Here is a 15,835-nt window from a genome sequence, read left to right as displayed (position 1 = left end):
TTTCTCTCTCTCCCTCTCTCTCTGGTGTGCATGTGTGCCCTATAGAAAATTTTTAAAAATAATAACAATTATAAATATAATTAAATAATTCTTTTTTAAAAAAGGAAAAAGAAATAGTCATAAATATCCTAAATTTAAGACTCACCAGCAATGAAGCCTTAATATTATCCACCTGTCTAGAAATTAGTCTGAAAGTAGGTTACACTGGTATGAAGTGGGCAGCTTACTGCTGCCTCAGGAAACTGGTGTCATGTTGGCTAAATCAGGCCAAGCTTGCTTGGCACTCTTTAGCAAGGAATCAAAGTCACTCAGAAAAATGTAACCAAAGTTCATCTCAAATCTTAGTCATAACTGACTCTCAACTATGTCATCTCGAATCATTCAAAATTATCTTAAATATTGCAAAATCCCCAAATAAATTTGTCCTCCATTTTTAATTTCATAGAAATATTTATGAAAATAGTTACTTTCATAGTCTCAAAATCATCTTACTTCTGTACATCTTATTCCTATTGAAGATATTTTAAGGGGACCAGCAGGTGGTGTGGTAGTTAAGGTGCTGGACTCCCACATGACTGACTGCTGTTCAAATCCCAGACCTGGTAGCTTGGAAATTACACTGGACACATGTGCATGCATGCCCAACATCCCAGGAGGAGAATGGAGTAAAAGGGACTGCAGCATGGCCATCCCCCTTGGAGGGTGATTTATCACTTTATCTTTCACTGTCTCTAGCAAGTGGACATGCTCTATGGCAAAAATTAAAAAACAAACAAACACTGTCAGACTGGTCCAGTCTGGTGGCATGGTCAATAGTATACTGGACTGCAGTGCTGGAAACCACAAGACTGACCATGGGCTTTGATCTTTGGGTCAACCTAAAAGCAAGCTGGGCACACATAGGGCCACCCAAGATCCTGAAAGCTAGAAGGCTGGGGAAGGAGGATCACAGCATGACAAGATTCTGTTGAAGGTGCTTTCTTTTTCTCTCTCTGCCTCCCTCATGCACATATGAGCACACACTCTGTATCACTAAACAAGGAAAGATATTATTCGACCGTTATCATGCAGCAAAGCAGAAACATGATCTCTGATATCCAGGCAGCAGGCTGCTGGCTTTGAGGCATTCAGTGAATATTGGTATTACTTTTATTTAATGTTCTTCTATCTTTCTTCTTGATTATCTCTGTGGAAAATTTAATTTTTATTTCCCTTACTACCTTTTTTTTTTAACTTTCCAGAGAGCACATGCTCACCAGAGAGAGACAGAGAGAGGGACAGGAAAAAGAACTCTTGATGGGGAACAACTATACTGTTACCTTCTCTTCCATCTGTCCCTCCTTATGGAATTTTGGGCATGCAAACACATGCACCCACTGTCCTTCAAGTCACTGGGTCTGGGACTCGAACTTTGTAGCTGTCCATATGTGATCTGGCAGCCTTAAACACTGGGCCATGGGCTGCCTGCCTCCTACTATAGTCATTAATTGCCAACTATTTATTGAGCACCTTCTATGTTCTAAATGCTGATCTATATTTGGGGAATCAGCAGTAAACTAAGTCCCTGCCTTCATTGAACTTAAGTTCCAGAGGAGAAACAGATAATAAGCACACAGATGTGTAATGGTGGTGGCAGTTGCTACATAGATAAAGAGTCAAGAGCGAAAGAGTTCCAGTGATACTCTAGATAGGGTAGTTAGGCAATCAGCTCCCTCAGAAACCATCACATTTTATGAGAGACCTGAAAGCAAGGGAGAACTTGGCAAATAAGTGTTCCGGAGAGAGGGGACAACAAGTACAATCATGTGTCATTTAACTATGGGGATACATTCTAAGAATTTTGTTGTGTGAACATCACAGAGAGTACTTACACAAACCTACATGGCATACCTTACTGCACACCTAGGCTATATGATGTGGCTTGAACTTTCTAGATTATAGACCTATACGGCATGTAATTGTCCTGAATACTGCAGGCAACTGAGACACATGGTAAGTATATGTATATCTAAATATAGAAAAGGTACTATAAAAATACAGTATGAAAGATAAAGTTACTATATGCTAAGTACTAAGTGTACTAAACTTAGTGGGAGATGAAGTTAGAGAGAAGGTAGGTGCTATGGTCTGAATGTTTGTTACCCTCAAATTCGTATGTTGAACCTAACCTCCAGGTGATGGTATTAGGAGGTGAGGGCTTCAGAGACTGATGACTAGGTTATAAATGGAATTGATGCTCTCATAAAGTGGCCTGTGAAAGACTTCCACTATGCCCATTTACCATGGGAGAACAGAGCAAGAAATTCCATCTACGAATCAGAAAATGGCTTCTCACCAGATACCAAATCAACTGACATCTATTCTTAGGCTTCCTGGCCTTTAAAATTATAAGAAATAAACTTCTGAAATTTTGTTGCAACAGCCTAGAGTTTTTATTTGTTTGTTTTTTAAAGGTTTTTGCCATAGGGCATGTGCACTCACTGGAGAAAGAGACAGAGAGAGATGGTGAGGGACCTCCCCAGAAGGGATGGCTGCACTGCAATCCCTTCTCTTCCATTCTTCTCCTTGGGTGGTGTAATTTTCATGTTGCCAGGTCCAGCACTCAAACAGTGGTTGGCCATGTGGGAGTCCAGCACTGTAACCACTATACCACCTGCTCCCCTGCCTGAAGGTATTAAGAGAGTGAGGAAGCAGAAACAGATCATGAAGAGGGCCTGATAGGTTCCATAAAGGTGCTAGGAACCCATTGGGCCTGTGACTAGGGGAGTGATATGACTGGTTTAAATTTAAAGAGGATCATTCTACCTGCAGTTTGAAAAGAATCTGCAGGGAGCAAAACCAAGAATGGAAACAGAGACTATTGCAATAATCCCTGAGAGAGATGATAGTGGCTTGTACAAAGAGAATGAGATAAGGAAGTGAAGTCAGATTCATGATAGATTTTGAAGGTAAAACAACAGGATCTGCTTTGACATCATTGTACATTCACAAGTAGTTGTTAGACGACCACAGAGAGACCTCATATACCCTTTATCTAGTTTGCTCAATGTTAACATTTCATATTCACTACTGAATTTTACCAAACATTTAAGGGAGAATTAATACCAATTTTTAAAAAGAATTACTTATTTAAGTTATTATTATTATTTCTTAATTTGCTATGGGCACATGCACTCACCAGAGAGAGAGATGGGGGTGGGGAGTGAGAAAGCAAGCCACCAGGTCCAGGACCTAAACCATGGTTGGCTACATGGGAGTCCAGCACCCCAACCATCACACCACCTGCCAGTCCTCCAATAGCAATTTTTAAAAATTGCCAGAAGATACATGTGCTCACCAGAAAGAGATAAAGAAATGGGGGTATAAAAGCATGTGGAGAGCTGCTAGGGTTAGGGGGTGGAAAATACCCCCCTAGTGGGGTATGGTTATGATTCAATCTCTTCTCTTCCATTTCTCCATCCTGTCAGAATTACACATCTCTCCCTCACCACCCAGGATGCTTCTTAAGCCACCAAAGCTGGGACTCAAACCATGTCAGTCATGAGGGATCCAGATCCTAGACTACTAGGCTACAGTCCAAATTAATATAATTTTTCCTGAATTTTTTCAAAAACTAGAAGAGTAGGAAACTTTTCCCAAATCATTTGTAAGGCTAGTATTACCCTGATGTGAAAACCAAAGATATCACAAGAAAGAAAACTAAAGAATACTACCTCATGAATACAGATTTTAAAAATTCTTTTTTAGAATTATTTATTCTATTTATCATTGTTATTATTTTTAAAATTTTCTATAAAGCACATGTGCTCACCAGAGAGATAAAGAGAGAGAGAGAGAGAGAAAGTTGCCAAGTCTCAAACTTGAACCACAGTTGGCCATGTGGGAATCTAATGCCTCAACCACCACAAGACTCACCAGCCTCCTGATGCAAAAATTCCTTTTTTAAAGAGGTTTTTGCCTTAGGGTACATGCATTCACTGAAGAAAGAGAGAGACAAAGAGGGTGAGAGGGAAAGTGAGAAATCACCTTCCTGGGGGGATGGTCATGCTACAATCCCTTCTCCATTCTCCTCTCATGATTTTGGGCACACACGCACATGTGCCCAGTGTGATTTTTCCCCCCACATTTTATTGACTCACAAAATATTTTAAATAATCTAACTACTTTCAATAGCAAGGTCAGCTGATAAATACATATCTGTGAATACATGTCCCACTTTAGGCGTGAAACTCTGTGTAGAATGAATATACTATAAAGTAGCACCCAGCTGATGCTATATAACTTACTATGGTCATTAAATAGATATTTTCTAGTATATTTTTTTAATTTCAAGAAAAGCAGTTTTAACTTTAATAAATCAAAATCAAAGAAATGCTGAGAGCTTTGCTTAAAACTTAAAGCCAGGAAACAAATTAGGATTCTGTTCAAATAGTAGGTATATGAACCTATCAGCAGTTCAAGACAACACAAAAATCCTTAAATCCGGAAAAGAAAGCTTAGAAGAAAATCAGTAATGTTTTAGTCAAAAGTCAGAAGATTCTATCTCACCAGTTCAGTCTCATGTACTTTTTCTTCTGTTGTGGTCCGATCTTATTGATTAAATTCTAGAATAAATATTAAACTCCAGACTTGTCCCTACCATTAAGTTGGCCATTTCCTTAGTTGTTTTTAAACTCTTATTTCTGTGTGTCTGTCTGTATTTAGTTCTTCTGGTATAGCAGCTCTTCAGAACTTCATAGAGAGCCGGTCTGGTGTTGGTAAATTCTTTAAGGTTTTATCTGAGAATGTCCTTGTCTTTTCTTCCCATATGAAAGATAACCTCGCAGGGTACAGTATTCTTGGTTGAAATTGCTTTTCCCTTAACATTTTGAATATATTTCCCATTCTTTCCTTGCTTGCATTGTTTCCGATGAGAGGTCTACTGTGAGCCTGATGGGATACCCTTTGTAGGTAACTTGATGTTTTTCTCTTGCCAATCTTAGTATCTTGTCTTTGTCTGTGGTTTTGGTTAATCTGGCTATGGCTATGATGTGCCTCAGGAAAGATCTTCTTGGGTTGATTTAATGTGGGGTCCTTTTTATTTCTTGGGTCTGGATCTTTGAATGCCTCTCTAGGTTTGGAAAATTTTCTTCCAGGATTTCATGGAATAGATCATTAATGCCCTTATTAATCTATTTACCTTCTGGGATACCAATTATCTGGATGTTTGATGGTAGCTAGTATTTCTTGTATATTATTCTCAAGTTTCGGGGCAATTTTCTCAGTCTTCATGGTGGGTTTTTCTAGGCCAGTGAGTCTATCTTCTACATCTGAGATTTGATTTTCTGTATGATTGTATGATCTAGTCTGCTTTTAATACTTTCTCTTTTTTTTTAGACCATAGATTAGTTTATTTTAAACACCCACCATGCCATGAATTCATAAGGAATAAGTTCCTGTAGCTTAGGATCCTTTCCATTTGTTCTCACAAAGTGTAGTTCTCTGGGTGGAGCAGGCTGGTGCTTCAATTGAACCCAGGTACTTCATTCTTTGGCTTCCTTCTTTTTCTGGTCATTTTCCTTCACACATTTTGGGAAGATTTCTCTGCTCTTAGAATCCTTAATATGCTCAATACGCACATTAATTCTCTTAGCAGGAATCTTGTCCTTAACTTGTTTTTATTTATTTATTTGTTTGTTTGTTTGCTTGTTTATTTTGGGAGAGGTTTTTGCTATAGGGCATGTGCACTTACCAGAAAGACAATGAGAGACAGAGAGACAGAAAGTGAGAAATCACCCCCCGGAGGGATGGCCACACTGCAATCCCTTCTCCTCCATTCTCTTCTTGGGATCTTGGGCACGCACGCACATGCGCCTGGCGTGAGTTTAACCCACCAAATCCGGGACTTGAACTGCGGTTGACTACATGGGAATCCAGTGACATAGCCATTACTCCAACTGCTGGTCCCATGGTTTCAGTTTTCAAATCTGTTTGTTCACAACAAGGTCAATAGCATGCTGGGTAACATAGTAGACTCTTCCAGTTTTGCTATGGTAACATTTGTGGGGCATTTCTATTTGAACAGTACCCATTCCCTTAATATCTACCACATCACCTTTCTTGTAGATTTGCATAAATGTTGCCAAAGGAACCACTCCGTGTTTTCTAAAAGGCCTAGAAAACATATATCAGGTGCCTTTCCCCTTTCCCTTTGTGTTTGTCATTTTGGTCAATTACTGGAAGATGGCAGTTCTGGCCAAAAGGCTGCTTTTAATACTTTCAAGAGAGGTTTTGACTTCCTGTATTATTGCCTTCATTTCTAACAATTCCATCTGATTTTTTTTTTTTATGGTGTATATGTCCTCTTTCAGATCTTGCAAGAATTTCCTCACCTACTGGAACTCATTGATTCCTTTCTCTTGCCTCTTATGCAGTTCATTGTCTCTCTTCTCATCTATCTCTGTTAACTTTGTCAATGTGAGTATTCTAAATTCTTTAACATTTTCGTGAGTTCCATTGTACTGTATGAGGATGAAGAAGAGTTATTCTTTTCCTTGGAGGAGAGGTATTTTCTTGCTTTCTCATATTTCTTGTGACCCTGTGGTGATTTCTGGTCATCTGATGGATTGTGCATTGCTTTCTAAATCTTGGAGTTCAATCTGAGCATTCAGAGGTGTGCAGGAGGAGGTAATCTGCAATTTCTCTTCCATTCCATTTTTTTTTTTTGAGAGATTTTTCGCTATAGGGCGCGTGCGCTCACCAGCCAGACAGAGAGAGACAGAGAGACAGAAAGCGAGAAATCACACCCAAGAGGGGATGGTCACGCCGCAATCCCTGCTCCTCCATTCTCCTCTCGGGATCTTGGGCACGCACGCACACGCGCCCGGCACTTCCGTTCCATTTTTCACTCTTTGTGGATCAGATTCAGTGGGAATATTCTGACTCTAATAGGTATTTGGATACTGTTCACTTTGACCTATCTAGACATTCAGTGCACAGATGCTGAGCAGCCAAGGAATGAAGTTAAAGGAAAAAGGAAAAGAATTAGAGAAAAGGAAAGAAGACGACGACGAAGAAGAAAAAGACAGAAGAAAGAAAAAAGACCATAAAAATTTTATGATTTAATTTAGAAAGCAAAAAATGAAAACCACATGGCGCACATGCAGTATTTCACAGCTCAAGTTCAGCAGCCATCTTCAGGATGGGCCTGAGTTTGTGCCTTTCGCACTAGCAATGAATCAGAAGTCTCAGCAGAATATTTTCACTTTTAGTCTTTGAAAGCAGTATTTCACAGCTCAAGTTCAGTAGTCATCTCAGCCCAGTGTGATTTTTTTCAAGCCACCAGGTCCAGGACTCAAACTGTGGTCAGCCATATGACAGTCCAGCAATGTAACCTACACCATCTATGGCCCCCAGATGCAAAAATTCTTTACAAAGTATTAGCAAACCAAATATAGCAAATGAGACTTATCCCAGAAATGCAAGATTGGATCAACATCTGAAAATCGATAAATATAATACATCATAGCAACAGAATTTTTAAAAAATTATAAAATCATCTCAATAGACACAGAAAAAACATTCCACAGAATCTTTTATGATAAAACATTAGAAAAACTAGGAATCATATGGAACTTTCTCAATTTGATAAGGGGCATTATGAAAAACTTGTTGCTAACAGCATACTTAATATTGAAAGACTGAATGCTTTCCCCCTATAATCATGAATAAGATGATGTTAACTGTCACCATTTCTATTTAGTAAAGTACTAGAGATTCCAACTAGCATAATTAGTCAAGAGAAAGAAATAGAAGATACCCAGATTGGAAAGGAAGAAATAGAACCATCTCTATCCACAGATGGCATGATCTTTTATTTTTTAATTAATTATTTTAGTGAGTTTTGTTTGTTTGTTTGTTTGCCATAGGGTGCATATGCTTGCCAGTGAGAGATAGAGAGAGGGAAAGTGAGAAGAGATGGCCACACCACAATCCTTTCTCATCTATTCTCCTCTTGGGATTTTTAGTATGCACACACACATGCCTAGCTATTTTTATAATTTGCTAGAAGGTGCATGTGTTTGACAAGGAGAGAAAGAGAGACAGAGGGAAGGAGAGGGAGAAAGAGAAAGTACTCTCCAGTTGGGAAATGGTCATGCTGCAATTTGCCCTTCTCTATTTCTCCATCCTGTTAGGACTTTGGATATGCACGTACATGTTTCTGGTGTGTTTTTCAAGCTGCCAAAACCAGGATTAGAACCACATGGTCAGCCTCGTGGGATCTGATTCCCTTGACCACCATGCCATGGAGCCAGCCCAATGTGAGCTTATATATAGAAAAGCCTAAGAAATTCACAAAAAGCCATTAGAACTAAAAAACAATTTCAAAAAGATCATAGAATTCAATATTGAAATACATGGGACCAGCAGATGGTGTAATCACTAAGTCGCTGGGCTCCCATGTAATCTACTGCGGTTTAAGTCCCGGACCCAGTGGCTTAAACTCACACCGGGCACGTGTGCATGCATACCCAAGATCCCAAGAGGAGAATGGAGGAGAAGGGATTGTGGAGTGGCCATCCCCCCCCGGGGGGGGGTGTTCCTTGCTTTCTGTCTGTCTTTCTGGTGAGCACACACACCCTATATCGAAAACCTCTCAAAAAAAAAAAAAAAAAAGATTGAAATACAGACGTCAACTGTAGTTTTATATAACTTTAATGAACAATCCAGAAATGAAATTAAGAAAACATGGGTCAACTCCATGGTATAGTGGTTAGGGTCTTGTCACATTATAATCCTCTTTCCTTGTCCTTCTGTCTTCTCTGGATCTTGGGCATGCACACACCCAGTACATTTTCAAGCAGACCCAGGTATCTGAACTCGCAGTTGGCCATGTGGCTTCCAGTACTGCAGTTCAGTTTGCTACCATGTCACAAGGTTGGGCCATTTTATTTTGTTTTATGTCTTTTGAAGACAGGCTTTCAAGGCTTAGACCCTCCTGCCTCAGCTCCCAACTGGGACTAATGGTGTGCTCAATCGTGCCTGGCTCTTTATTATTATTATTATTTAAACAAGATCTCACTATGTTGCCTATGCCAACCTTGAGGTTGCAATCCTTTCATCTCAGCCTCCCTGAATCACTAAGTTGCATCCGCATCTGCACTCATCCTTCCAAGAACCAAACCTAAGCATCTCACATGTATCTAGCTGGCAGAACACAGCATCTAAGCAGCACATGTAACTGCAGCTAGGCCCTGCAGTGAACATTTTATATATAAATCTTGGTTGAATTTCTATTTCCTTTGGATAGACTTGTAGAACAATTATTGTTTGTATTTTTAAAGTTTTATTTATTTATTTTTAGAGACAGAGACAGAGAAGGAAACAGGCACCCCCAGTAGGGCCCCCAAGCCATGACCCCCACCCCTGACTTCAGTCAGCCAAGATCATTAGCATGAGCACATGTGTACATATCTAGCAGTAGGTACAAGGAGACCTTGAGACATCAACCTGAGACCCTTCCGTATAGCTTCAGCATAAGTGAGCACTGTGTTTACTGTTGCCTCGCTGTGCGTGCCTAGCATGATTTTCAAGCCACTGGCTCCGGGACTTGATCTGTGGTTGGTCATGTAGGAGTCCAGTGACAAAGATACTGTGCCATCTGCTGGCGCCAAGAGAAGAACCATCAGAATCCTTTTCTTTTTTTTTTTTTTAAAGAAGGATTTTTGCTATAGGGCATGTGTGCTTGCCAGAGAGACAGAGAAAGGAGAGGCAGAAAGTGAGAAAACACCTTCCAGAGGAGATGGTCACACAGCAATCCTTTCTCCTCTTGAGATTTTGGGAATACACACACATACGCCCAGAGTGAGTTTGAAGCCATTGAGTTGGGGACTCACCATGGTCGAGCACATGAGAGTCCAGCAATGTAATCATTAGGCTATCTGCTAGCTGGAATCTTTTAGTATCTTATACTTTTAAGATGTTTTTGTTAGATAAATATGATAGCACATACTTCAGATGTCTTTTCCAGTTCATTTTTCAGTTTGTTTGTTTTAATTGCCAGAGGGCACATGTGCTTGCTAGAGAGAAAGAGAAAGAGAGGGAAAGCAACCCCCAATAGGATGTGGCCACACAGCAATCTCTTCTACATTTCTCCATCTTGTCTAGATTTGGGGCACACAGCATACGAACCCAGTGTTTTCCATGCTGACAGGGCTGAGATTTGAACTGCATGGTCAGCCATGTGAAATCCAGCTCTCTTAATCACTAAAATACAGGGCTGGTCCTGTCTTTTCCAGTTTTGTATTTACTTAATTGATTTCCACAAGAGACATGCCCCTAACCCATAGTAGAATCCTGGTTGATACTTCTATATATCTGTATCTGATTTATTTTTATTTTTATTTTTTTGCTATAGGGTGTGTGTGCTTGCCAGAGAGAGATGGGGGAAGGAGAAACAGGGAAAGGGAGTGGAGAGAAATCACCCTCCCAGGGAGGATGGCAACACCAAAATCCTTTCTCCTCCATCTCCTTTTGGGATTTTCACACAGGCCTGGTGTGTTTTTCAAGCCTTTGAGTCTGAGACTTGAACTGCTCAGTCAATCATGTGGTATCTAGCTGCTCTAACTTCTGCACCACCTGCTGGCTCCTGCATCTAAAGTTTGGAAAAATAACCTGAATGAACAATCCTTGACAGTGCTGTCACCAATCTTTCAATATTTATATAAACTTTATATATATAAATATATACCTATATATATATAATATTAAAATGTTAATTGCATATATATATAATTAAGGTTAATTACATATATACAATATATATGGTGTGTGTGTATATATACGTGTGTGTATAACTTCTTTTTCTTCAGAAACTGTCATATGTGAAATCATCATAATGCTGTTTCCTCAATGAGTTTTATTATTTAAAAAAACATTTATTTTGCAAGATTTTAAAAAAAAATCTCTTGTACTAAGATATAATTTACATAAAAATTGCACCTATTTTAATTGTACAGCTTGAGGTACTTAGATAAATGTATTCACTTGTATTCTGCATGATTTTTAATGGGAAGGAATGAGTTCAATCTCATATTTATTAGCCATGTATCCTTGGCCAAGTTCCCTTGACTTCTCAAAACCCTCAAATGAAGATAATGGAGAGCTCATGTAAGTTGTGAAGATTTCATTAAATGAATTGCAACCATCCAGCATACAGCTTTTATCACTGAGATAAAAATAAATTTTGTATTTCTAAACTTCCACCTGGAGTCTCTCAAATAAAAGAAATATGAAGTCATTCCTTTACTCATCATTTCTTCCTCAATTCTGATAACCATATTCACTCATTCTTTACATCTGAGGCAGAAGGAACACTGGAGAAAAAGCATGATCATGAGCATGTACATCTCATTTGCTCAGAGCTCTTAGAATTTTCCTTCCTATGTCCTTGTCAGCGTGGCAAGCCTTTATGGTTATGCATACCTTTCACTCTGTAACCAACTCTGTAACTCTGCTACAGAGTCATGCACTTCTAAGGACACATTTTCCCTAGGAATAGGTGGTGATGAAGTAAGTCTCGTAACTTAATGTTAGTCTCACTACACATTTCTCCAGGCAAAAATTCACAGAAGGTGAAGGATAACTTCTATAATTATGCTAGCACAATCCGAAGCACTTGGAGCAAGTAAGTCATTTTCCTATTGCTTCCCTTTAAATCCCCTACAAGAAGTGTGAAGGTAATGCTCTCCAGCTTCCAAGAACAAAGACAAATAATTGTATGTGCTAAATCATCTGGCTTCATCTTGCTCACAGGGCTTACAGAAGCCAATGAACACTTGCTATGAATACAGTCTGATGTCAGACATGAAGAAATCCAGGTGACAGTCGTTTCGTGTAGTTTTTTATTATGTCTGAGACCTTATGTCTAAAGAAATTCCAGTGACAGTTGCTTCGTGTAATTTCTATGTCTGATAACATATTCGTGAGTTTTCTCCCCAGTATTTCTCCAGATACATGGAGTGAACCCCAAAAACATCAGTAACTTGGGCTCAGCAGATGGCGAGGTGGTTAGGGCACTGAACTCTCACATGGTCTACTGTGGTTCAAGCCCCAGACCCAAAGGATTGAAAATCACGCTGGATGCCAAAATCCTGAGAATGGAGAAGGGATTGTACAGCCTTCCTCCCTAGATGTGATTTCTCACTTTCCCTCTCTCTCTCTCCAGCCAGCGCAAGCTCTATGGCAAAAACCTAAAAAGAAAGAAAAATACCAGTACCCCAGTTCTACTGTTTCCTGCCTACATTTCTCTATTAACACTGCCATCTGAGCTAGGTCTGAAAGGATTACATTAGATGGCTTCTGTAATTAACGCATCTGGTGGACTGTAATGGAAATGCAGTTTGAAATTAGTGACACTTAGATGGTGACTCCAATCGTTGTATTTTCTGACACGGAATTCACCTCAAAAATGTTAGTACTCTTATGTCCTTGCTCCTTGCTTCTCCGGCGAGGCATTTCAGAATTCTGCTGCTTTCATCAACGATCTAGCTTTCTACTCCCTTATCACTCCCGCTTGGGTCTGGCTGGTGAGCCAGAAGGAAAAGACGCCCAGATGGATCTCGGGGTCCACCCCTGACTTCCCCACGACAGGTCTTCCTGCGGAGACGCGCCCGAGAGAAGGCAGCCCAACCCCCCAGGACACCCCACAGGCCCACACCAGGCCAGGACTGGAACGTAACGGGAAGGAATCGCATGTTCGCCCTGGCCGGTTATCCGCCAGTCCCCGGGATCCGGAGTCCATCTGCGGAGCACGGTCCCCTTGAGGAGGAGATAGGAGAAGGGGAAAATGACCAGCCCTCACCGAGGACCCACCCGGCGCAGGAGAAAACCCAGCCGAGCCTCCAGAAAGGACCTGCGTCCAAGGGGCGTAACCCCATGGGCGGAAGCGAGGTGGGTAGGCACTGAGAGAGGGCGGGGCGTCGCGGGACACTACCGGAAGTGGGGCCCGAGGGTCGGGGCATAGAGGGTCGGGGCGGGGACTCCGGGAAAGGAGACCGCCTCCCTGAGAGAAGACGAACTCTTGGGAGTAGTCAGCCTGCTATCCCCCAGCTTTTCTTTTCCTCTCACGCAGCCTAAGTGACCAGTATGGGTCGCCAACCGGAGAAGCGGCATTTAGGGCAGTTTCTCCCTTCTCGGTCACTTTTCTGATTTGGCCGCCAACTTGGAGGGCGGGAAGTGACGGGACCGGACCCTGTGTGACCACCCCCGCATCCAGGCGCGCCCTCCAACCAAGGCTGGCGAACGCACAGGAACAATAGTGCGCAGGCAGGTTGACTGAAGGGGTGCACCTCCACAGTACCGCCCTGACCCAAAATTTCCACCACCGAAGCAGTCGGAATGTGCATGTACATTGGAGCCATATTTAAGTAACTAAAGTTTTCCCAGGTTCCAAATGGCTATAGTTAACCCTTCTAATTAAAGGGTTAACTGCCCTTTCAAAATTATTGTTGTTGTTTTTTTTATTTTAAGTGGAAAATCAGACTAAAAGAGTAGTTGAAAAATGGTACAGAGGTAGAAAATAAATCCTTTTACTCAAATCACAAGCATTACAGAAGTATAAACTAAGAGCCCTTTGTAATTCCCACAGCAGTTGTATATTCTCCCGGTTAAGTATTCATAATTGGCATCGTTTTCTATGGAAAAGGAATCTCCATATACAATTGGAGGTAGTATAGAACACTTCCAGCTTTGGTGACCTGGTGGTGTATGCAGGGGTTGAAATACAGTCCACTACTTCCTAGATCTGCCACCCTGGGAAGTTACTTCTCTTGTCCTCGTTTTCCCTCTCTGCAAAATAGGGCTATCACCATACCAATTATCAGTTGAGATTTTAAATGTCTGAGAGGGCTTTTTGTGCCCGGAAAGGAACTCATAAAGCTGTTTATGTTCAGTTTATCATGGCTATAAATATTTTTTTTTGGAGAGGTTTTTGCTATATATAGGGCGCGTGCACTCACCAGACAGAGAGAGACATAGAGACAGAAAGCAAGAAATCACCCCCCAGGGGGTATGGTCACGCAGCAATCCCTTTTCCTCCATTCTCCTCTCAGGATCTTGGGCACGCACGAACACGAGTACGCCCGGCGTGAGTTTTAAGCCACCGGGTCCAGGACTCGAACCGCAGTCGACTACGCGGGAGTCCAGCAACATAGCCATTACGCTAACTGCTGGTTCCCTATCATGACTATAAATTTCAAGCCTAGTAAGCATTTAACTACATTTCTTAAATTTACTTATAAATCTATCAATTTTATGTTAAAATAAAACATTTAACTTGTTTTTTGATTGTTTAATGAGCTTATTAATTTGACATATTAAACTTCCCATTTAAACACTATTTATAAATAGAATTTCTTAAGCTTTGCATTTTAAAGTCACAAAACCCTACAAATCTAACTGAAATTATCTTACATAGGTAGACAGTTTATAAACTTCATGGGACCAGTAGTTAGCATAATGGCTATGTCGCTGGATTCCCATGGACTCCCATGTAGTTGACCGCAGTTCGAGTCCCGGACCCGGTGCCTTAAAACTCATGCTGTGTGCGTGCCCAATATCCCTAAAGGAGAAGGGATTGCAGCGTGGCCATCCCCCCTCGGGGGTGGTTTCTAGCTTTCTCTCTCTGTCTCTATCTGGTGAGCACATGCACCCTATAGCAAAAAACTCTCAAAAAAAACCCAAAAAACTTCATTTTAAAATTCTCTTAAATACATCAAATTAACCTATTGTTGTCTCTAATTGTTTCAAGTATTTCTTGCATAACAGAGGTAGATTTATGCTCTGTCAATTTTCTCAGTTCAGTCTGGAGCACTTACAGAGTGTGCCTTTAGGATTTCCAGAATACTGAAAGGGGATTGGTTGGGAGCATGGGCTGCTAGCCAGACTACTGAGGTATAAATCCTAGCAAGCTGCTAACAGGCAATGCAACTTTGGGCAAATTTCGTAACTCTGCACCTCTGTTTAATCATATGAAAATGGGGACAGCAATAGTATGCACCTCCCAGAGTTACTACGAGCTTTAGAAAAGTGCCTTGCTGGGGCCAGCATATGGCATAGTAGTTGGGATGCTGGACTCCCACATGATTGACCATGGTTTGAGTCCTGGACCTGGCAGCTTGCTTTCTCACTTTCCCCTCTCTCTCTCTGAGTCACTCTCTGCTCAAATTTAAATAAATAAATAACAATGATGAATAAAATTAAATAATTATTTTTTAAAGAATTATATTTTAAATTTTTATTTATTTTTAATTTGACAGAGAGGAGAAGTGAGAAAGCAAGCCACCAGGTCCAGGACTCGAACTGTGGTCAGCTATGTGGGAATGTCCAGAGCTTTAACCACCATGCCATCTGCTGGTCCCAATAAATAATTCTTAAAAAAAGAAAAGTGCCTGGCAGGTAGTAAGTGCTCCACAAATGTTACAGTGTTAGTAAAAATTAAGACACTCAAATTATTTTGGGTATATGTGCAGCATAAAACCTATATATTAAATCAAATTCATTTAAGCAATTAAATATTCACTACATCTCTAATTGGTCAAATCCTAAGTATTTCAATTAAAAATCAGTCTGAAATGTTAGGTTCTCTCCCCCCAAGACTATGAGTTTCTAAAATATCCTAAACATGGAAAATGCATACACAAACAGCACAGTAAGGAATAAATTTGTTATAACACTGTCATAAATATAACCTATACAAGGTATCATTTTTATTAAAATCATATTAATTTCATCATTGTGGCTATTTGGGGTTGCAGTCATTGAATAATAAGTGGAAGGGAACAGATTTATTTTGGAA

The sequence above is a fragment of the Tupaia chinensis genome, unplaced genomic scaffold (genome assembly GCF_000334495.1).
Source record: "Tupaia chinensis unplaced genomic scaffold, TupChi_1.0 Scaffold000341_1, whole genome shotgun sequence".
NCBI classification, from domain to species: domain Eukaryota; kingdom Metazoa; phylum Chordata; class Mammalia; order Scandentia; family Tupaiidae; genus Tupaia; species Tupaia belangeri.
Note: the sequence above shows the minus strand (reverse complement) of the source record.